General features: G+C 43.9%; 1 pseudogene; it reads right to left on the reverse strand.

Annotated features, from left to right (window-relative positions):
• Positions 1-24,360: 24,360 nt before the first annotated feature.
• On the reverse strand, positions 24,361-25,231 carry LOC125554659 (annotated as a pseudogene).
• Between the last annotated feature and the right edge of the window lie 270 nt (positions 25,232-25,501).

Below are 25,501 nucleotides of genomic sequence, written 5' to 3' on the forward strand. Positions count from 1 at the left end.
TATAGGCATCACGTCCACGACAAGTAGACCAAAATGATTCTGCATCTACTACTATTACTCCACACATCGACCGCTATCCAGCATGCATCTAGAGTATTAAGTTCATAAGAACAAAGTAACGCATTAGGCAAGATGACATGATGTAGAGGGATAAACTCAAGCAATATGATATAAACCCCATCTTTTTATCCTCGATGGCAACAATACAATACGTGCCTTGCTGCCCCTACTGTCATTGGGAAAGGACACCGCAAGATTGAACCCAAAGCTAAGCACTTCTCCCATTGCAAGAAAGATCAATCTAGTAGGCCAAACCAAACTGATAATTTGAAAAGACTTGCAAAGATATTAAATCATGCATAAAAGAATTCATAGAAGAATCAAATATTGTTCATAGATAATCTTGATCTTAAACCCACAATTCATTGGATCTTGACAAACACACCGCAAAAAGTATTACATCGAATAGATCTCCAAGAGAATTGAGGAGAACTTTGTATTGAGATCCAAAGAGAGAGAAGAAGCCATCTAGTTAATAACTATGGACCCGAAGGTCTGTGGTAAACTACTCACACATCATCAGAGAGGCTATGGTGTTGATGTAGAAGCCCTCCGTGATCGATTCCCCCTCCGGCGGAGCGCCTAAAAAGGCCCCAAGATGGGATCTCACGGGTACAAAAGGTTGCGGCGGTGGAAATAGGGTTTTGTGGTGCTCCTGGATGTTTTCAGGGTATATGGATATATATATAGGAGGAAGAAGTAGGTCGGTGGAGCTGCGAGGGGCCCACCAGGGTGGGGGCGCACCCTCCTGCCTCATGGCCTCCTCGCTTCTTTCTTGACGTCCACTCCAAGTCCCCTGGATCACTTTTGTTCCAAAAATAACTCTCCCGAAGGTTTCATTCCGTTTGATATTCCTTTTCTGTGAAACACTGAAATAGGCAAAAAAACAGCAATTTGCACTGGGCCTTTGGTTAGTTGGTTAGTCCCAAAAATAATATAAAATGGTATATTAAAGCGCATTAAACATCCAAAACAGATAATATAATAGCATGGAACAATCAAAAATTATAGATACATTGGAGACGTATCAGGGGGCGCGAAGAGGAGCCTGGGGCGCCGACCATGATGGAAGGCTTTGTTTGTGGCTAGACTTGGCTGTTTTCCTTCTGCACAATGTGAGATGATATTTGGAGATCCATATCTCCTTATATAGATGCCATCCGAGCGTGGTGAAGGGATTATTTGCGAAAAAGCATGGACCATTCGTATTCGTCCGGCGCACGAAGGGGGTGATCGTAAAAGCCATCGAGGCTATCGCCGGATTATCATTGGTCCGGATTATAATGAAGAACCCGCCTTGCAAAGCCGAAGACCTGGGCCGAATATTACATCGTCATTGAAGGCAAGTTCGGGGGCTACTGAGGGAGTCCTGGATTATGGGGTCCTCAGGTGTCCGGCCTGTGTAGCATGGGTCGGACTGATGGGCCATGAAGATACAAGGTAGAAGGCCTTCCCCCGTGTCCGGGTGGGACTCTCCTTTGTGTGGATGGCAAGCTTAACGTCCGGATGTGTAGTTTCCTTTCTCTGTAAACCGTCTCTGTACAACCCTAGGCCCCTCCGGTGTCTATATAAACCGGAGGGTTTAGTCCATAGAGGCTATCATAAATCATATAGGCTAGACATCTAGGGTTCAGCCATTATGATATCGAGGTAGATTGACTCTTGTAAACCCCTATACTCATCAAAGTCAATCAAGCAGGACGTAGGGTATTACCTCCATTAAGAGGGCCCGAACCTGGGTAAACATCGTGTCCCCCTTGTCTCTTGTTACCTTCGATGCCCAGACGCACAGTTTGGGACCCCCTACCCGAGATCGGCCGGTTTTGACACCGACAGTCGGCCTAACTAAACCAAAGATTCGAAGAAGAAATATGAGGCTCTAAGTAATCATGCATATAAGAGATCAAAAGACTCAAATAACTTTCATGGATAAAAACATATATCAGATCATAAACTCAAAGTTCATCGGATCCCAACAAACACACCACAAAAAGAGTTACATCAAATAGATCTCCAAGAGACCATTGTATTGAGAATCAAAAGAGAGAGGAAGCCATCTAGCTACTAACTACAGACCGTATGTCTACAAACTACTCACGCATCATCGGAGAGGCACCAATGAGGATGATGAACCCCTCCGTGATGGTGTCTAGATTGGATCTGGTGGTTCTGGAACTTGCGGCAGCTGGAATTGATTTTCATCGACTGCCCTAGGGTTTTTGGAATATTGAGGTATTTATAGAGCAAAGAGGCGGTGCGGGAGGGCACAACCCACCTGGGCGCGCGCTGGTGGGTTGTGCTCCCCTCGGAGCCCCCCTTTGGTACTTCTTTGGCCCAACAGGTGTCTTCTGGTCCAGAAAAAATCTCCAAAAGGTTTCGCTACGTTTGGACTCTGTTTGGTATTGATTTTCTGTGAAGTAAAAACAAGGAAAAATAGCAACTGGCACTGGGCACTATGTTAATAGGTTAGTCCCAAAAAATGATATAAAGTTGCTATAAAATGATAGTAAAACATACAAGAATGATAATATAACAACATGGAACAATAAAAATTATAGATACATTGGAGACGTATCAGCATTCATAAGCTTAAATCCTGGTCGTCCTCGAGTAGGTAAATGATAAAAACAGAATTTTTGATGTGGAATGCTGCCTAACATGTTCATCACATATTCTTTTGTTTGTAGCATGGACATTTGGACTTTTATATGATTCGAAGCAATAGTCTAGTTTTGACATGAAGATTTCAATACTCAAGGATATCAACAAGCAACCATGTCTTTAAAAATATCAACACTAAAGCAAGTTATCCCTAGCCCATTATGCTCAATCATTGATCCATTCATGAAACATAGTCGCATATTAACTACACCCAATGCTCAAGTACGATCATAGTGCCCCTTAGTTGGTGCTTTATAAGAGAAGATGGAGACTCAAAATAAAAATTGCATAAAGTAAATAGAAAGGCCCTTCGCAGAGGGAAGTTGGGATTTGTAGAGGTGCGAGAGCTCAAAGCAAAAAATATAAAGATAAAAACATTTTGGGTGGCATGCTTTTCCTGTCAACGAAAACGATCGAGTAGTTCCCAATACTTTCCATGCTAGATATATCATAAGCGGTTCCCAAATAGAAAATAAAGTGTATTCCTTTTTCCACCATACTTTCACATTCCACAGCTAACCGAATCCACGGGTGATGTCCATACCAACACTTTCCAAGGAATTTAAAGTAAATTCATTTTTCATTTTGGGACTGGGCATCCCTAATACCTTTGCCGCACTCTCGTGCAATGACAAGTGAATAAACACTCATCTTGAGAATAACACATCTAGCACGGAAAAATATCAGCCACCGCCTACTGTTTCATGAGTGGTACGAGCACACAAAAGATAAATTTATTTTCAAAATTAAAGATGGCACATACAAATTTGCTTAGAATGGCAAAAGAATACCACATATAGGTAGGTATAGTGGACTCATGTGCCAAAACTGGTTTAAGGATTTTGGATGCACAAGTAGTGATCATACTTAATGCAAATGAAGGCTAGCAAAAGATTGAGAAACATCCAACCAAGAAACGAAAAATCACGTAAGCGAGCATTAAGCATAACTAACACCGAATAATGCACCATAAGTAGGATGTAATTTCATAACATAACATAACTATTGACTTTCGTGCTTGCATTGGGAATCACAAACCTTAACACCAATGTTCTTACTAAACCATAATTACTTATCAACATGACTCACATATCACTATCATCATATCGCAAAACTATTACAAAGAATCAAGTTTATTTTGTCCGATGATCTTCATGAAAGTTTTTATTATATCCCTCTTGAATATCTATCACTTTGGGACTAATTTCATATGTTGCTTTTGATAGCTCAAACAAATCTAAGTGAAGAACATGAGCATAAAAATTTTCTTCTCTCAAAATAATTTAAGTGAAGCATGAGAGAATTTCTTAAATTTTTTACTAACTCTCAAATAAATCTAAGTGAAACATGAGAGCATTTCTTCAAAAATACTAAAGCACACCATGCTCAAAAAGATATAAGAGAAGCACTAGAGCAATTCCATAGCTCAAAAAGATTTAAGTGAAGCATAGAGAGCAATTCTAACAAATCATAGCATAATTTTGGCTCTCCCAAATAGGTGTGTCCAGCAATGATAGATGACTGAAAATAAAAAGCAAAACAAGCAAAGAATCATATCATACAAGACACTCCAAGCAAAACTCATGATATGTGACGAATAGAAATATAGCTGCAAGTAAAATACCGATGGTCGTTAGAAGACTGAGGGGATGCCACTCGGGCATCCCAAGCTTAGTTGCTTGCTTCTCTTTTAGATAATAGCTTGGGATGTCGTGGGGCATCCCCAAGCTTAGGCTCTTCTTACTCCTTATTCCTTCATCCGTCGTGATCTCACCCAAAACTTGAAAACTTCGATCACACAAAACTCAACAAAACCTTCGTGAGATCCGTTAGTATAACAAAGCAAATCACTACTATAAGTACTATTGCAAACCAATTCATATTTTATTTTTGTATTATATCTACTGTATCCCAACTTTGCTATAGCTTATACCCTCCAATACAAACCATAGATTCATCGAAATAAGCACACAATGCAAAGAAAACGGAATCTGTCAAAAACAGAACAATCTGTAGCAATATGAAAACTCCGAATACTTACGTAACTCCAAAAATTCTGAACAATTAGGAAAAGATGGGCAATTTGTATATCAATCTTATGTAAACAACTGAAGATTTTATCGCGCTTCTGTAAATGTAAACAATTCTGTGACTGGGCACAAAAGTTTCTATTTTTCAACAAGATCAAATCAACTATCACCCAACATGATCCGAAAGGCTTTGCTTGGCACAAACACTAATTAAAACATTAAAAACACAATCATAACAATATCATAATTGTGCAAACACTCAAGAACAGAAATAAAAGGACAAAAAATAAATTTTATTCATTGGGTTGCCTCCCAACAAGCGCTATCGTTTTATGCCCCTAGCTAGGCATTGAGATTTCTATGATGCTTACATGAAAGATAGCAATTGAAAAATGAAGAGAGCATCATGTAGCATGTGAAAAACAAGTTTAAGTCTAACATACTTCCTATGCATAGGTATTTTATAGGAAAACAATTTATCAAGCCAACCAAAAACTACCATATGCAAGGAAGAAGAAAGAAACAATAGCAATCTCAACATAACGAGAGGTAATTTAGTAACATGAAAATTTATATAACCATATTTTCCTCTCTCATAATAATTACATGTAAGATCATAATCAAATTCAAAAATATAACTATCATATAAAATTTTCTCTTCATGATCCACATGCATGCAAAGTTTACACTCTTCCAAAATAGTGGGATTATCATCAAATAAAGTCATGACCTCTCCAAACCCACTTTCATAAAAAAATTCATAAGATTGAACACTCTCCAAATATGTGGGATTATTTTTACCTAAATTTGACGCTCTTCCAAACCCACTTTTAATATTATTGCAAATATTATTATCAATAACATATTCATCATGAGGCTTAAATAAATTTTCTAGATCATAAGAAGCATCACCCCAATCATGATCATTACAATGAGTAGTGGACATAACAAGATCAACATCCCCAAGCTTAGGGTTTTGCATATCATTAACACAACTGACATTAATAGAATTTATAGTAAAATCATTGCAATCATGCTTTTCATTCAAGGAGCTATCATGAATTTCTTCATCACAATTTGCAGATTCACGGATCTCAAGCAAAACTTCATAAAGATAATCTAGTGCACCCAACTCACTAGAAATTGGTTCATCATGATTGGATCTTTTAAAAAGATTAGCAAGTGGATGGGGATCCATATCAATAGATTTTTAGCAAGCGACGATGCAAGCATATAGAAGGCACATGGCAACACAAGCAAACAAAAGATCTGACGAGAAAAAGGCGAACGAAAAAGATGGCAAATAAAACGGTAAATTTTTGTGAAGCGGGGGAGATGAAAACGAGAGGCAAATGGCAAATAATGTAAATTGCAAGGAGATGAGATTTGTGATTAGGAACCTGATAGATGTTGATGATGTCTCCCCGGCAACGGCGCCATAAATTCCTTTTAATTGCGGTTTGAACTACGTCAGTATTTCCTCAAAGAGGAAGGGATGATGCAGCACAACGACGGTAGGTATTTTCCTCGATGATGAGACCAAGGTTATCGAACCAGTAGGAGAATCACGCAACACTACATAAATGGTACCTGCACACAAAGAACAAATACTTGCAACCTGGCGTGTTAAAGGGGTTGTCATTCCCTTTCGGGTAACGGTGCCAGAAATTGTCGAGTTGACGAGATAAAAATATGATAGATTGGATAAATGGATCTCGAATAAACACAAAATAAAATAAAGTTCATCAATGTATTTTTGGGTTTTTGGAAATATAGATCTGAAAATAAAAGCGAATAAAAATATATCTCGAAGGCAAATATGATAAAGAAGAGACTCGGGGCCGTAGATTTCACTAGTGGCTTCTCTCGAGAAAAATAGCATACGGTGGGTAAACAAATTACTGTTGGGCAATTGATAGAACTTCAAATAAGTATGACGATATCCAGGCAATGATCATTATATAGGCATCACGTCCAAGAATAGTAGACCGACTCCTGCCTGCATCTACTACTATTACTCCACACATCGACCGCTATCCAGCATGCATCTAGTGTATTAAGTTCATGGAGAAATGGAGTAATGCAATAAGAACGATGACATGATGTAGACAAGATCTATTTATGTAGAAATAGACCCCATCTTGTTATCCTTAATGGCAACGATACATACGTGTCGTTTCCCCTTCTGTCACTGGGATCAAGCACCGTAAGATCGGACCCATCACAAAGCACCTCTTTCCATGGCAAGAAAAACCGATCTAGTCGGCCTAACTAAACCTAAGATTCGAAGAAGAAATACAAGGCTATAAGTAATCATGCATATAAGAGATCAAAAGACTCAAATAACTTTCATGGATAAAAACATAGATTAGATCATAAACTCAAAGTTCATTGGATCCCAACAAACACACCGCAAAAAGAGTTACATCAAATAGATCTTCAAGAGACCATTGTATTGAGAATCAAAAGAGAGAGAGGAAGCCATCTAGCTACTAACTACGAACCCATAGGTCTATAATGAAATACTCACGCATCATCGGAGAGGCGCCAATGAGGATGAGGAACTCCTCCGTGATCATGTCTAGATTGGATCTGGTGGTGGTTCTGGAACTTGCGGCAGCTAGAATTGATTTTTGTCGACTCCCCTAGGGTTTTTGGAATATCGGGGTATTTATAGGGAAAAGAGGCGGTGCAGGAGGTCAACGAGGTGGGCATAACCAACCTGGGTGCACCTGGACCCCCAGGCGCGCCCTGGTGGGTTGTGCTCCCCTCGAAGCCCCCCTCTGGTACTTCTTTGGCCCAACAGGTGTCTTCTGGTCTAGAAAAAAATCTCCAATAAGTTTTGATGCGTTTTGAACTCCGTTTGATATTGATTTTCTGCGAAGTAAAAAACAAGCAAAAAACAGCAACTGGCACTGGGCACTATGTCAATAGGTTAGTCCCCAAAAATGATATAAAGTTGCTATAAAGTGATTGTAAAACACCCAAGAATGATAATATAACAACATGGCACAATAAAAAATTATAGATACGTTGGAGACGTATCACAACTCCATTATCTTCTTCGACAAGACCAGTCACTGACGTGAAAGCCAGAGCTATCATTGAATCGAACAGGAAAAGAATGTCATAGATAAAACGAGCGTTTACTGATTTGACATTGGATTCAGAAGAAGCTACTGGAACTAAATCATATGATGAAGAATTCTACAAAAGGATTGGGAGAAGTAATGCTGGGAAGGTTGCGGCTATAAATAGCCACCCCGCTCCAACTATGACCGTTGGCTGCTCCATTTGAGATTTCTGAGAAGATTGATTTGAGGAACCCCTCTCCGAGTGATTTGAGTTTAAGATCCACCGAGAGAAAACCAAGAGCCCAAACTTAGACAGTGGTTTAGCATCATAGTAGTTCTGAGTGAGAGTTCTTGTACCTATTACTCTTGAGAGCTGCGCACTCTCTAGACATATAGGTTTGGCTTTGAGTGTTGAAGAGTTGTTGTCTTCACCAAGCCTGATCTTCAGCAACCAAGAGTGATTGTGGTTTGCGAAGGTCGACCGAAGGTTTGGAGATCGCCGACAAGGATCTACCCCGAGTGAAATCAACCTGAGTCTGATCAGCTCTGTGTTAAAGGAGAATAGGGTGAAGAGAGTTTATCTTCCGTGTTAAGTCACAGCCCCTCCAACAAGACGTAGCCCTTTGGCAGAAGGGTGAACTGGTCTACCAAATCTCTTGTCGCCATCGAGCACCACTGGTTAAATTTACTCTAATGTATTTCATTAAGTAGCTTAGCTTATTTTTTTCATCCTGTGAATCTATGTTTACTCCTATCATTATCCTTGTCTATATTCTTTTATTGCCAGTCTGTACCTTTGTCTTACTTGTGTAATCTTTCAGTTGCATTTCTCTCTGCTTCAACCATGCTATGTGTCATTCTGTTACATCTGTTTGCTTGCTGCATAACCCTCATTGTAGTTAAACCTATTATCTATCAAGATCGTTCTGTTGTAAATGCTTCCCTCGAAGAATATGCCTCTGACGAAGAAAACTGATTCATTGCATTTCTCTCGATACTCTATTCCGCTGCTATGTTTGGGTTAAGTTTCAAAGCTTTCGAAAGAAAATTTGAATCTCCCATTCACCCCCCTCTGGTCGATATACTCTTGGCCCTAATAGTCCGAGATGATATTCTTCATGGTGCTTTAGTCAAAGGCCTCGCTGAAGAGTTAGGAAACCAGTTGTTTGGTTCTCCTATTGTGAGGAAGTTGAGAGTTCAAATTTTTGACCATTACCTCGCCGGCAATAGCCAGTTGGCGGGCCCATCGCGTCCAATGGTCATGTTGGCCCTTGGGTTGTGACTCTGGCTATAAATAGCCACCCCTCTTCACCATTGGTTGGTTGGCTACTCCTTGTGAATTTCAAGCAAATGTCTCTTGAGCAATCAAACCTCTCGAAGAAATTCACTGTATCCTAAGTGAGGAAAACCTAGTGCCTAATAGACAAAGTGATTAAGCATCATTGAAGAATATGTTCGAGTGAACCATATACTTTTTACTCTTGAAGACTGTGATTTTCTAGATGGTTAGGTGTCGGTTCAGAGCATCCAACAGTCATTGTGGATTGTCGATGAACAAGTATGTGAGGGTTTGGAGATCGACCTTGAAGATCTACCATGAATGATCGGGCGAGCTCTACGTGATCTTAGCTCAAGGAGAAAAGGGTGAAGACATGCTCTTCTAAGTTAAATATCAACCTCTCCAACCAGATGTAGAGTTGTCACAACAATTTGAACTGGTACAACAAATCAAATGTATTCACCGAACCCCTAGTTCCATAGTCTTCACTTTTGTTTTATTTTGAGTAATTTGCAAGTTCTAAAGAATTTGATACTTACCCTTTCTGAAGACTTTAACCGAATACTTATCTATTCCGCTGCATTTGCTTACATTTTGTTTTACATTCGGTGTCCTTGTGATGAAATGTACATGTCTTGTGTTAGGCTAGTTTACCTATTCTATTTCATCACTTACATGCTTTCCTCTGTCCCCAAGACTTTGAAGCCATGCTTTGTTTAGTTTTCTCTAGGCAGTTTATGTTCAGTTTAGCTCGTTGTCCTTTGAAGAAATAGCTTCTTTCAAATAATTTCTTAAAAATATCCAATTCACCCGCTCAGGCCGATCAAACATTCTCACACTCTAATATGAGAGGCTGCCAAAAGTAAAAAGTTATGCACCCAGACCAGTGCGCCAGTCTTCGTCACTCATTTGTCATCTGCTACAGCTGCACAAGACAAGCTTTATAAAAATCCTACCAGTGAGGTTGTTCCATATGGAACATTTCTAGAAGAAAAGAATAAGTTATCTGATGACATGGAAATTGTCATGACTGACAACTTTGTGGTATCATTGCCACCTACTACCATCCGAGAGGGTCGCGAAGAAGTTGATATAGATGGAGATGTGACGCCACCATACTACGATGACTACTGGGAATCCCAACATCCCCCATCTCCAATTCTTCAAGATGCACCTCCTCTGTTCTACCAAAATCGCCATTTGATCCTCTACGAAGACTTTGTCGTATGCATTGTTGTCCAACTACTTCACTGAAAAGCATTCTTGAAGAATTTGAACCTGCATGTCCCACTCGTGAAGTGCAAGTGGATATAATGCTAGTGCCTGAATTTTCCCACTTCCAAAGTTGTGCTCCTGGCAAGCACCCCAAGTTCATGAAAGATGACTTTCATGCACATCTATGAGATTCTTCCTTGGCAGAAATTTCATGATTCCATGTGTATGCAAAGTGCTCGCTTCTAGAGACCAACACAAAGGTTGTACTATGATATCATGCTCATCAACCAGAACCAGTTATTTCCTTACTAACATAATCAACATAAGGGCATATCCAATGGCAACCCGCAAAAAACCTCCTACATCCGTCCGCGGACAGGGGGACCAGTCCGCGGAGACAGATGCGGGAGGCAACCATCCAATTCTAGCCGCATACATTTTAAACCACATTTTAATAAAGCAGACAAAATTCATGCAAACCGGCCGATATTGATCGAAGTTTGGATTGAAAATAATACAAATCATCCACACATAGCATGCAAATTAGGTCTAGTACAACAAGGTCTCAAATTCGACTAGATCCCAGATGTCCAATAAGTTTTTCATGAACGAATCATGCCCTCCCACACATACTTCCCCTTCAGCTTCATTCAATTGACTGTGCACGTAAATGGCTATCCCTCTGACCTGTGGTACACCACGACGGCACGTGCGGGCTACATATAATGTGTAGACCAACATTGAGTGAATGAATCAATCAACAAGTTGAGCAAGAGGAAGTAAAACTTACCATCTCCTCCATGTCCGCGTGCAATGGCCACCTTGCCTCGAGCTGATTAACCAAGTTGCAAAACTTGATGACGATGACCTGGATAGCGTGCCAGCAATATGACAACGACCTCATGTTGCGTCGTTGAATGATGTACATGTCGTACTCATAGGGGAAATGTGCTTTCCTTCATGAAATTTTTCATGCACTTGCTCCCAGAAGGGTGACCCTCTGGTCCTGTCTATGAAATCTGCGGATACGGCCAGCCATGCATCGCACAACAACTCATCCTCCATGATCGAGTAGCTCACCATCCTATGTACTCTAAAAAACAACATAGCATTTGAAAATAAGCTCAATAACATTTGACCGAACACCTCCCAGGCGTGGTGTCCGCCATGGGGGTCGTCGACAGGAGGCGGAGTGTACCTCGGTACAAACGGCTCCAGGGCTGAAAGCTCCATCGAAATGGCGAGCCGGTGCGTCGGTGCTGGTTATGGACGTCCAGCAATGCCTCTGTGGCGGCCGGAGATGAACAACATCGGCGGCGGAGGTGGAGGGTGCGGATGCAAAGCAAGGGGGAGAAGGGGCATAGTAGAAGGAAATAGAACCGAGAGGGGGGGTGGTGGGCCGGGGGTGTTGGAGACCTACGTTTCGGGTGTCCGTACTCCCGCAAACCTCCCACATATTTGTCTCCAATTTGCGGGAGAAATCGCGTCCGACCGCCCCCACAGACCGATACAGGTCAGCGTTGGATGTGTTTCGTGGTCCGAACAACGCGGTATGAACGGTTGCAGGAGGTTTAACGGTCCGCCTTGGAGATGCCCTAAGGAAATGGAGATATTGCCATGCTTTGAGCCAGTACTTCAATCTCTTCAATTCGTTGGCCTGCTCCAACTTTTCACAGGTGTGTAGGATTGCAATGAAAGAATTAGTTCTATGCCACCCTCCACATATCTAGCAATCATAAAGATACAACCACTTGAGTTCTTGAGTGGATGACTGACAATACTCATTTCCAAGCGCCAGCTACTGAATTACTTCGTCACACTAGTTTGCACTATGCAGCTCCTAGTTCCATTAATTTGTACAAGGAGAAAATGTTCGCACACACTTCTTGATGAAGAATTTGCACTATGCGCCCAAGACCATCTATCGCATTGTGACGAAGACATTGTGCCCCATCAAAGGATTCAACTCCAGTGATGAAATCATTAGCCCTATGAAGAATGTGCTATACAACTTCACCAATTCCATTCCCTTTGACTTGCATGATTTCTTTGTAAGGACGATGGTCGATATTTGCACCAAGGATTATGCGATTCGTCATGACTTACTCTTCTCCTGCATATCAACATAGCAGGTGCTTGGCCCAAATTATCATGGTTTTCTTCCTCCAGTTATATATTAGGTTGGCCATAGTGATGGTATCTTAGCCGGTATCATGCACTCCAGAATAGCAAACATGCTGATGTGGCAGAGAATTAAAGAAAAGAGACGGGTTAGAATAACATAGGTAGATACTGTATCATGTTAAATGCTATGCTATTTTGTGTTATACATGACAATAAATATGATCATCTATGATACTATGCAATATGAGACCTCCTCCAATGCACTAGTGCTAAGATGATGTGCTAAACACATTAAAGCCCTATTTGGTTCCAAATAAGTCACCAACTTATAAGTCGAAAAGTGCAAAAAGTGACTTATTTTGCCAAACAGACCCAACTTATAAGTCACCCCAACTTATAAGTCATAAGTTGCTCCACCCCAACTTAAAACTTATAAGTCACCCCTTTTTGCATGGGTCCCACCACCTTTACATAAAAAAACAAGGTGGGAAGGTGTGCTCAAGTGACTTAGAGCATCTCCAGCCGCGCCCCAGGAAGGCCTCCCCAGGCGATTTTCTCGCGCCGGCGCCGAAAACATGGCCCAGTCGCGCCCCCAGGAGCCCGATTTTCGCCCGCCTGGGTCGAAAACAGCGCCGACGGATCCAGGCCGAACCCGGTGCGCTGGGGGCGCCCGGGGGCACCAGGGCGAGCTGTTTTGGCGCGAAAAAGCTGCGGGCCAGCCGTGTCAGCGACATGGCACCTCGTCTTCCACCAATGGCCTCGGTTCCCGTGGGGAATCAATGGCAAGGCTGCCGCCGGTCAGCCTTGCCATTGATTCCTCACAGGCGGCGCGTCACGGACGGTGCGCCGACGCCTCCCCTCCCTCGCACGCATTCACACGGGCGCGGCGCGACTATATAGCCGGTGGCCTCACTCGCCTGTGCCCACACCAGCCCCGCCCCTCGCCGCCGCCCAGCCCCTCCCTCTACCTCTCCCGAGCGCTGCCGCCCAGCCCCTCCCTCTCCCTCTCTACCTCTCTCGAGCCCGTCGCCATGGCAGAGCGTTTCCCCGGAGACGAGGCGGCGGCCAACGGCTTCGGCCGCCGTTCGCTGCGCGAACAGGAGTCCTGGCTCCTGTTCCAGGCGAACATCCCGGCGCCACCGGACATGCGCGTCGGGCCGACGGGGTGGAGACTCAGCGATGGGGGAGTGCTCGTTCCCCCGTTGCCCGACGCCGTGGCCAAGCCCAAATACTTCGCCGAGGAGGTCGAGGTTGTCCGCGCCTCCCTCACCGAGGCCCAGCTCTCCCTCACCCAGTACACCGCCGACAACCACGCGGCTTGGGCGGTGTAACGCCCTCGATGCGGCTATATCTCCCACGTGTCGAAGCATGACTTAGAGGCATAACCGCATTGAAAGCAATGTCGCAAGTGAGGTAATCTTCACACAACCCATGTAATACATAAGGGAAAAGATACATAGTTGGCTTACAATCGCCACTTCACACAATTACATGAATATAACATTACATCAACCAGATACACACAAGGTCCGACTACGGAACCCAAAATAAAAGAAGACTACCCCAAATGCTACACAGATCCCCGATCGACCCCAACTGGGCTCCACTACTGATCAACTGGAAACGAAACAACATAAAGGACAAGATCTTCATGGAGCTCCTCCTTGAGCTTGGTTGCGTCATCTGCACGGTTCAACGGCACCTGCAAACTGGTTTTGGAAGTATCTGTGAGTCACGAGGACTCGGCAATCTCACACCCTCGCGATCAAGACTATTTAAGCTTATGGGTAAGGTAAAGGTATGAGGTGGAGCTGCAGCAAGCGACTAGCATATATGGTGGCTAACATACGCAAATGAGAGCGAGAAGAGAAGGCAAAAGCACGGTCGAACATCTATGATCAAGAAGTGATCCTAGAACAACCTACGTCAAGCATAACTCCAACACTGTGTTCACTTCCCGGACTCCGCCGGAAAGAGACCATCACGGTTACACACGCGGTTGATGTATTTTAATTAAGGTCAACTTCAGGTTTTCTACAACCGGACATTAACAAATTCCCATCTGCCCATAACCGCGGGCACGGCTTTCGAAAGTTCAAATCCCTACAGGGGTGTCCGAACTTAGCCCATCACAAGCTCTCACGGTCAACGAAGGATATTCCTTCTAGCGGGAAGACCCGATCAGACTCGGAATCCTGGTTACAAGACATCCTCGACAATGGTAAAACAAGTCTAGCAACACCGCCCGAATGTGCCGACAAATCCCGATAGGAGCTGCACATATCTCGTTCTCAGGGCACACTCAGATAGGTCAAGCTACGAGTAAAACCAGCCCTCGAGTTTCCCCGAGGGGGCCCCGCAGGCTGCCCGGTTCGGACCAACACTTAGAGAAGCACTGGCCCGTGGGGGTTAAAATAATGATGACCCTCAGGAGCGCGACTCCCAAGGGAAAAGAAAAGGCTAGGTGGCGAATGGTAAAACCAATGTTGGGCATTGCTGGAGGAGTTTTATTCAAGGCGAACTGTCAAGGGGTTCCCATTATAACCCAACCGCGTAAGGAACGCAAAATCCGGGAACATAACACCGATATGACGGAAACTAGGGCGGCAAGAGTGGAACAAAACACCAGGCATAAGGCCGAGCCTTCCACCCTTTACCAAGTATTTGGCTGCATTAATTAAATAAGAGGTATTGTGATATCCCAACAAGTAAACATGTTCCAACAAGGAACAACATCTCCATGTTCCAATAAGGAACAAACTTCAATCTTCACCTGCAACTAACAATGCTATAAGAGGGGCTGAGCAAAGCGGTAACATAGCCAAACAACGGTTTGCTAGGACAAGGTGGGTTAGAGGCTTGGTTCAACAATATGGGAGGCATGATAAGCAAGTGGTAGGTATCGCAGCATAGGCATAGCAAAAGAGCGAGTAACTAGCAAGCAAAGATAGAAGTGATTTCGAGGGTATGGTCATCTTGCCTGAAATCCCGCAAGGAAGAAGAACAAGTCCATGAAGAAGATAAACGGACGTAGTCGAATGGATCCTCACACACACGACGTTACCAGAACCAACCCGGAGAAGCAAACACCGGAAAGAAGCACACAACATAGTAAACAACCAACACATGAACATGGTATGATATGCGGGATGCGGTATGCGATGTATATGCATGATTTGCAAGGGATTGAATGAACCTGGCCTCAACATGGGAATCCAAGAGTGCCACTGGAAAGGTGAGATGATTTCGGTTGAAATCGATATAAAGATAAATATGCTACAGCACTCAAACATGACAACAAAATACATGGCAGGGAACCACTCATGATGCTTGACAAAAGATGAACACTGAGCTACGGCCAATTCATCCATTAACAGATTCAAACAAGCATGGCAAAAGTGCAAATGATAACAGGTTTCAGACTTAGTGAAATTAACACAAGTCTAGAATTTAACATCAGGTAGCACACTTTAGAGCATGAAAACTACATGCTACAGGAACTTAACATGGCAAAGCAAGGCATGGCATGAAGCTACTCAAAGCACGTAACAAAAGTCCCTTAGTGACCTTGAGCCAAAAGGGATCAGAAAATACAATTACAAGCACGTGACCATGGCAAAAACATGATCAGATTACAGACTTAGTGAAAAACTGGAGCATGCAAACCAGTTAACGAGTAGGCATGTTCACGAGCTCGATGCACTCACTACAGAGCATGGCATGACAAACTAAGCATACACCCATTAATAATACATGCCCTAGAAGCTAGACATGGCAAGAACAACAACATAGCATGCACAGATCAATAGCAACAACCTCGGCAAAATCGCTAACAAGTCAACAATCTGCCAGGATTCATGAAATAGCAAAAGTAGAGCTCGATTGACTCAAGCTAGGGTGCTCTATAAATGCAAACAAAGACATGGATGGATAGAGCACCACAATGTTCACAAATCATCCTTACTGATCATCCTCAAAAGAGGCATGGATCACTAGGAAACAATATGAACATATGGCATAATGACAAAATCAGGACAAGGACTTAGAGAAATTCTAAGTCCCTGAAATCAGCATTACCGAGTACGCTACTTTGCAAGCTTGTGCTAGTCACCAAAAATATCACAAAAATACATGGTAAGCACCTCTGTAAAGATGGCATGGCATATAACAAAACACATGTAGACCTCAGGATCATAGCATGCACACATTAACCATGGCAAAAATGACAAATATCTATTTGATGAAACAGATCTGGCAAATATATCACATAGCCCTCTTCCAACAGCATTTCGGGCATCAAGATGAGCTCAAATGAAAATGATGCAACGAGATGAAATGATGTACTCGTTGAGACGAACATTTTGATATGCTACACGCTCAAAACGGAGCCACGGATGATGAGTTATGATGCAATGAAAATGCCCAAAAATACTGGAATCTAGGGGACTTAGTGGAATTTCAACCTCTCCGAGAAAGTCAACGGGACGAAGCGGTGCAGGATGACGAGATCCGGGACGGAGGGCGCTGTTTGGTTGGAGGAAGTGGTGGATCTGATCCCGGCGAATGGATCCGGGACAGAGTGGAGCTCCGGCGAGCTTCGCGAGCTCCGGCGATGATGGGGAGGCGGCGTGGAAGGACGGAGGTGGCCGGGAGATGGCAGGTGAGGGCGGCCGGCGAGCCCTGTGGCCACGGTGAGGCCGGCCGGCGAGGTCATGAGGCGGCGGCGGCATGAGCTCCCGCGGCGGCGGCGGAGCTCGAAGGAGCAGCGGTCGGCGGCGCTTGCCGTTGGCGAAGAATGAGGTGGCGGCGACGATAGCTTCCAGCGGCGGGGACGACGTACGAGGCGGCGCAGGTCCCGGGCGGCGGCGCAAGAGGCATGGCGGCGTGCACGCGCGGTCAGGCGCGATCGGTGGCGAGCAACGGAGCAGGCGGCGGCGGCGCTAGGGCGGCGGCGGCCGGCGATGAACAGCGAGGCGGCGGAGGCGCTAGGGCAGAGTGGCGGCGGCGAGCGGGCCCGGCGAGGCCCGGTTCGGCCCTGGGGCGGGCCGGATCTGGGCTCCGGGCGGCGGCGGCGATGTGGGGCGCTGGCGGCGGTGACGTGGCGCCCTGCGGTTGGGCGCGGGAGGCGGAGAGGATGACGTGTCGCGCTCCCATTGGATGGAGCGACGTGGTATCTGGACATGTCCGTCGGCGGGGAAATTGTCCGGCGGCGCGAGGTGGACGAAGGTTAGGGTTTATCTGCGTGAGAATTTCAAAGGGAGACACATATTTATAGATAGAGGGAGCTAGGAGAGTCCAAATGAGGTGCGGTTTGCGGCCACGCGATCATGATCGAACGCTCTAGATGATGGAGAGGGTTTAGGTGGGTTTTTGGGCCAAATTGGAAGGGTGTTGGGCTGCAACACTCACGAGGCCTTTTTGGTCCCTCGGTTAACCGTTGGAGTATCAAACGAAGTCCAAATGACACAAAACTTGACAGGCGGTCTACCGGTAGTAAACCAAGGCCGCATGACAAGTCTCGGTCCAATCCGAAAACGATTAACACCCGCACACGAGAAAGAGGTAGAACGGGACACCGGGTGACATAGGAGCGCCGGATGCAAAACGGACAACGGGGAAAATGCTCGGATGCATGAGACGAACATGTATGCAAATGAAACGCACATGATGACATGATATGCAATGAATGACATGCAAGCAATGACAACGCAACAACAGCAAATAACTGGAAGACACCCGGCGAATTGGTCTCGGGACGCTACAACACTCCACCACTATGAGAGGATCTCGTCCCGAGATCTAGAATGACACCGGAGGGACAACAGAAGAGAAAGAGGAGAGGTAAAGCTAAGTTGCTTCTTTGACAAATGAGTGAAACCACGAACCTTGCAAAGATTAAACCATATAAAGAAAGAATGCAACAAAGAAGAACAAAGTTGAAAGCACTCCGGTAGGGAAGAGGAACAAGGAATTACAAATTCGGACATCACTTCGGTTGAAAAGAGATGAAAGACTTGATAAAATGAAAGAGCTTGAGCAAAAGGGCACAACACTCCGGTTAAATGGATAGGCATGAAAATAACATGATCTTTGACAAAAAAATGAGATGACGAGTGAAAAGAACAACATCGCAATGCCTCCGGAACGAAAGAATAGAAGATAGATAGTTGAGCTAGGAGAATGGAGAAGAAAATGCCAACTTCTGCCACAAAAGAGCTTGAAAGGCATCTTTAGGAGAAGGATCGAACGGAGTTGTCGGAAAACCAACAACGAAAAGAGTAAGCTTGTTCTAGGCTTATGGACAACATCTCAAAACTGAGTTGAAATACTGCCACTGACGGAAACGATAGATTGGATTGATATCCACAAGGAGACGAGAAACTATTTCATCGGGAGGATAAATGAAGAACTTGGTTCATTTATGAGCACCATAGATAGATAGCAACATTCCTTAGGGAAGGCTTTAGGTGAACTATAACCCAAGATAACTCCAATGACGAGATTGATGGGTTTAAAATATCTCATTCTTAACCACATGTGAATCATGGAACATGAACTCAAATTATCAAGAATGACATAATACCACCTCCAATGATACGGAAGAAAGAATTACACTCCGGATAGCAAGATGAAGAATACTTGAGCTCCCTAGAAAAGAATCTCGATGAAAACTTCGAGAAGGAATTAAATCCTTTAAGAACCATCATGTAGAGTCTCCATGAAGAATTCCGGTAACAAAAGGATGATCAAAGGAAGTGAAGGATGAAAAGAATAAGATTGAAACCTTGCAATGATTAGATGGAGCTTTGAAAAGATATAATTGAAATAACTTGGAGCTCCGTAAAAGGAAGATTAACCAAAGAGATCAAGAATTTATTCGTCATGAGCAAACTCTGAAGGAAGGAATTGATCACTTGGATGAAACAAGAATAAGAATTACATTATGCGTATCCTTCACCAATTAAATTGATGACGAGCAAATGGATTGCATACAACTTATTCCCGTAGAAAGGATTAAGAGAGATATAGCTCAAACTTGAGAAGGTCTTCGACGAATCCACCGGTAGGATTGAAAATAGCAAATGAGTTGATATGATAACAAGGTAAGAAGAATCTTGAACGAACCACCGTATGAATTGAAAATGAATGAAGAGAAGATAAAGAAACACCGGGAAGAATTAGCAAATGAACGAAGGTACTTGAGAGAATTTAGATACAAGAGGACGAATAGTTCACGAACTGATTAGAGAATATTTGACTGATGCACCGGTAAGATTTGGAGAACAATAGCTGAAAGCTGACAATGAATAAGTCTTCTGAAATGATGGGCTCCGGAGGAAGGAAAAGAATTTTCGCGATCAAAACAATTATGAGAGGATGGCCTTGAACTAGAACCACGAATCTCTGAGAGAACGGATAAGATATGGAGGTAAAACTCTTCTTCGGTCTTCAAAATCTGAGAATGACGATGAGAAACACCACCAAATTGTTGAGATATTCTGGAATAAAGTAGAATGGAAAAGTTGAACCAACGATGAAAATAGTGTGAAAGATCTTGGAGAAGGAATTTGACTGATGAAGAATCATTCTTACGTCAAACTTTGAAAGAATTTGAGAATAACTCCAGGAAGATTAGAAGAGTCAGGTAAGATCCTGGGAAAAGACCTATGGGTTAGGGCCCACTGAAAAGATACACTGTAGAACGATTTCAAAGAGAGATTGCCCCGGTTGAATTCAAATGGCTTGAATGAGATAACATCCTCGAAAGAGCTTGAACGAAAGCAGAGTGTAAGCACGAATCTTCGGGATATCTTGAGCACTCCGGAACAATTGAATAGCGAGAAATGACTGAATATGAGGTGCACCGGCAAGAGAAGGTATTTGAAACGAGGAAATGATATGATCAACAAGGCTTTAATTGGTTCCACCAGAGAAGAAAAAGAATGAATAATGATAACTTGAAGCTCCGTTAGTATCTTCTTGAGAATCACCGGATAAGAACACTGACGGAAAAGGAATGGAGAGACTTCACAAGAATAAAAGGATAGTTGATTAAGACATTGGATTCCTTGAAGAAAAAGGATGGGTGGGCGGGAAAACAAAGGCAACTTGGGGATGGATGAAACAAACACCGTTGAGAAGAACTGATACTTGATCTTGCGGATGTTGCAATGATCGGATCCACTTGAAGAGAAGCACACCGGTTTAAAAAGGATTGACATGAAAAACTCGATGATCGAGAAGGATTAGTGTTCACATCGGGGTATGAGAACACCGCTTAGGAAAAGGTATGGAATCAACATTTGACTTCGAAGCAACTCGAATACCACAACTTAAAACAAAAACAAAGGATTGGCTTGCAGAATAAGCCGGAACAAACATATGATAGAGATTTCGTTCGAAGTTTTCGTGGTGGGGCCTACACGGGCTCGATCGTACAGCACCATCATGTACAAGGCAGTGCACATGACATACGAAGCGTCCCCGGGTCGGCATAGCCAAGGACTCTTTAAGACACAACGAGACCACTGTAAAACCAACCGTGGATAGGCGGACCACTAGACGTCGAACCCTAATTTCATATCATACACCTGTCGGAAAGATATCCTAAGAGCTACTTGAATTCCACTTATAAACTCCCAAAACTTTCCGGTTATGCAATCAGATGTTGGGGATACAGAGGAAGCATAATATCTCACCCAAAACTAGCAAATCCTACATCCAGCTGTATCCATCCTTCAACACATAACCAAGAAACCTTCGGAAATCGTCTACCTCAACCTTCGAAAAGCATCCGTTATACGAGTTATGGCAATACTCCCAAACTCCCGCCCCAGTACTGGGTGGCGTCGAGGTTATCTCACCAACAACTGCATAAAAGAGATTGTTGATGTCGGCGAAACTAATCTCAGGTATTCCAGAACTGCAACGATAAAATTGTGACGACAACACCTCGGAGCTCAACTCCCCGGGACACTGCCACAACCCCTAAATGACAGGAGGCACCAAGAACAATGTTCTCATCACAAATCGATCGGAACCGCTACAAGAAATATGTCAACTTGTGACCAGCACTATTGGTCACTGAATGGTCACTGTTTTCAATTTGTGACCTTTTTGTGACCAAAAACATAAGGTCAAAAGCTGGCCGTCATAAACTGACTATAGCGACCTTTCTTCTGGAATGGTCGTAGAAGTTTATGACCAAAATACGTCTACTGTGGCGTTTTGGTCACTAGCAACCTCCCCAGGCCACGTAGGCATCCAGCGTGGCAATCTGATGTGGCATAAGATTCAGCCCGGTCCAATTCGAGTTTCTACATGGGCCTAGCCCAACAATTTGGCCTTTTTATATATTTTTTCTATCAATTTTTGATCAGCTTCATGGACCAAGCCCAACATTGCAACTTTTTTTATTGTTGGGTTGTGGCCTTTTTGTCTAAACGAATTTAGTTTTTCTTTTTTTCCAAAAGAAGGATCCACTAGTCAGATGGGTCCCGGTTGTCAGGTTTTGGTAACTGGGTCCCATTTGTCATGTTCTGGTAAGTGGGTCCCATCTATCAGGCTCATATTCTTCATATTCGAACCAATATTTAAATGGGCGGACAAAAAGCACACATAATGCTTGAAATAAGAGCAACCAGATCCTTACAAGTGTAATACAGTGGCAATCACAGTAATGACTACAAGTGTAATACAATACTTTACAAGCTTTACAAGCAATCACAAACTCACAACATGCCAAACTCGTTGGACTACAATAGTGATATGAACAACATGCCGAACTAGCTGGACAACTGTAGTTAGGGCTGGGAACAAACAAAATGACCTTCAAGAAAACAGACAACATGCCTTCCTCGGTCGCCCTGTTACATGAATCAGCAGGGAAGAATCAGAAAAGGTGAAGAATCAGAACAGACCATTCAAGAAAAGGAAACTTATTTAGAATGATAACAAAAACTGAGTTAGTACCATGCTTTTTGTTCTCCAGCTAGTTAAAATGAGATAAATCGTTCATACAAGAAAACAGAGACGCAATATGAACACACAGCAGGATTGACAAGTACACAGCAGGATTCAATAATTTTTTAGGATCGCAAGACACCAATATAAGCTAGAATTGACAAGTACACATCAAGATTCAATTCATCTTGCCCATATACAGCAACCAACAGACATCTAACATTTCAGCATGCACATACAACTTATTTACTTATTTTTGAGCAAAACCGCCCACTGCCAAACAGAATGTCCTTTCATTTGATAAATAAGAATAGCATGCCAAAGAAAGGCAAGCGTACAACAAACACACTACAGATAAGCAAGATACTAGAGGTCAGCACACAAGTCATATCATATATTCTGTTAACCTTTGACACATCATATAGAATTATGAGCTTGACAGTCGTCGGTCTAACCATATCACGCAAGCAACGGCATACAAACTAATTAGCAGTACTATATATGATGCAGCATACGGACAGAATTTCTACCTTGTTATCATTAGGGAGCAACAGGGGGTGGGGGAAGATTTCGATCGGCTTTGTGTCAACTGCCATCACCACAAACTCAAAGTCTTGGTAGCTAGGGAAAATAGAAAACGGAGATTAAAAATCATAGGAACTGAAATTAGTAGGACCGACCAAAGCACGCAGCTAGGGACTGGTCACCTTCAAGGTAGAACAATGAATTAACTAGTTTTAGTCAAAGTCGTAAGCATGCACATACAGCCATACATACGAATTGAACCAGAATCCATGTATGTCTGTGCACTTAATTGCAGGTTCTATCCAACTTGCAACTGGAAGGAGTACAACCTAGTTTACTAGCAGCCTAACAAAGATTCAGGTTCTTGGTTTGGTGCATGGATCCTGCTGTCATAGACAGACAGAGAGGAAAGAGCACTGACGACACAACTACGACAGCAGAGCGATGCAAGCCAGTCAGGCAGTGCTTGATAAGCTATTGATAAGTAGTTTGCACACAATTAGCAGGCAACCAACAAAGTAATGTTGTATACTGTTCTGCAGTAAAGAGTAGAATTTCTTTCTGTTGGCTCTAAAATTTCTGTCCATGGTACACACATGACATACCATCGATTTGAATGTGAAACTTAATTCTGCACAATTTAGTTGCTTATAAATTCCAGCACCAGATTAGCATGTCTCGTTACTAATGAAGTAATTCCTTTATCAATCATAGAATGGAAGGAATCACACAACATCGGGTAGTACTGTAATTGGATTTAGTAGTAAATCTGTAGATACATGTGGTTGGTATCTACTAGTAGGGAGTTGCACAGCATCTGGTGTTCTAATTAGAGAGTTGCTAGTGTGTTTTACTTACCCTGCTCTGCTCTTCTTTTCTACAAGCGAAAGCAGAGCAGGGAGAGCAAGCACACTACCATAACATACAAAGTCGTCTACAACCAGCCCAAAAACATACATACCTACAGGACTCACTCACGCACTGCCATTGTGTTATGGATGAGCATGTCTAATGTGTGAGAGAAAATGCAGACAAGTTGAGGTAAAGTGCTGACCCCACGCTGTGAGGAACAGATCGAGGAGCTAATAACTAGGCAATGCAGCACCAAGTCCGACTCTACTACTACTACCTGTGATGCATCATTATTGATCCATGGAAGATAATAGTAAAGATTAGAATCCATGATTTTGATACAGAAGTTACCTAGCCTGGTAGCCTAGCATAGAGCAGCACTACATAGTACTTGGCCAGCAAATTTGAGCAATTCAGTGACCGCATCGCATGACAACAAATATAAAAGCTATGAACAACATTGCATACAATGTGTGACAACAGAGAACACATTTGACAATGTAGAACGCATGCGCAACCACACATCCCATAACACGGTTACAATCTAGAGGCAGTTAGCTAGCTGCTACCAGATCGCTCACTCATCAATATAGAACTGCAAAAGAGCGCAAAAGAAATAAATCAACAAGAGCATAAGGCATACTGTATCCAGCTAGCTAGATTTCATCTTGAGACTTATCCTTGTGCTTCTGTAGCATCTCGATAACTTGGTCCAGGGGTGGGTCTCCGGGCCTCCGAAAAACCCGGTCGCCGATCTTGAACTTGTACGCCTCCGGCTGCACAGAATGAACTCCTTCAACTACAAAACACATACATCCATGCATGTATACACTTGAGCTAGCATGCACCAACCAGTGTGTAACTAACCAACTACTCCAGCTAATTAACTTCAAGAATGAACAATTAACCAATTAAACAAGACAGAAACTAGCATAATGATCTATAAACAAAATGGGAAGTAAGCAGACGTGACCTGGAGGTCGTTGGAGAGCTCGGGCGTGACCTGGAGGTACTTGGTCTTGTCCTTGAGCCCGGCCATGGCCACCTTCTTCCCTGAACACGGACACATACACCTTGCACACCTGCAGACACAAACCGGAGCAGAGACAAGGAACTCAGCATCCCAGATTGCAGCGCAGCCGCATTGTTTCAAGGGAGAGTCCGGGCGTGACCTGGAGGTCGTTGGAGAGCTCGACGTCGGTGATGGTGGTGGGGGAGGAGAGGTAGCGGTCGGCGCCGAGGGAGGCCTCGGGGAGGACGGCGCGCTGCATGACGGGGTCGCGGGTCAACATGTCCGCCAGCTCCCACTGGATCTGCTTCGCCACCATTCGCACCCGTCGCTCCTTGGCCATGCACCGCACCACGTGCAGCCGCCGCACGGAGACGGGCGCCTCGGCGGCGAGGGCCCGTGGCAGCGGCGAGGACACCAGCGGCCGTCACGGGAACATCCTCGCTGGCTTCATGGTGGTGGGGGATTTTGCGCTGCGGTGAGGCCGTCGGCCGTCGCTGTAGGGAGTGGGAAGGGGAGGGGTGAGAGGAGGAGGGTGTGGGGAACGGCGACGAGCTCCGCCGGAGGGAGGTGGTAGAGGCGACGCGAGACAGCGAGGAAACGGGGGATCTGGATGGTGGAAGGAAGGATGGCCAACGCTGGGGGCGATGAAGAGGTCGACGGCGGCGGGTGTGGGGGAGGCCGGCGGCGGGTTTGGGATGGCAGAGAG

The sequence above is a fragment of the Triticum urartu genome, chromosome 4 (assembly GCF_003073215.2).
Source record: "Triticum urartu cultivar G1812 chromosome 4, Tu2.1, whole genome shotgun sequence".
Taxonomy (NCBI): Eukaryota; Viridiplantae; Streptophyta; class Magnoliopsida; order Poales; family Poaceae; genus Triticum; species Triticum urartu.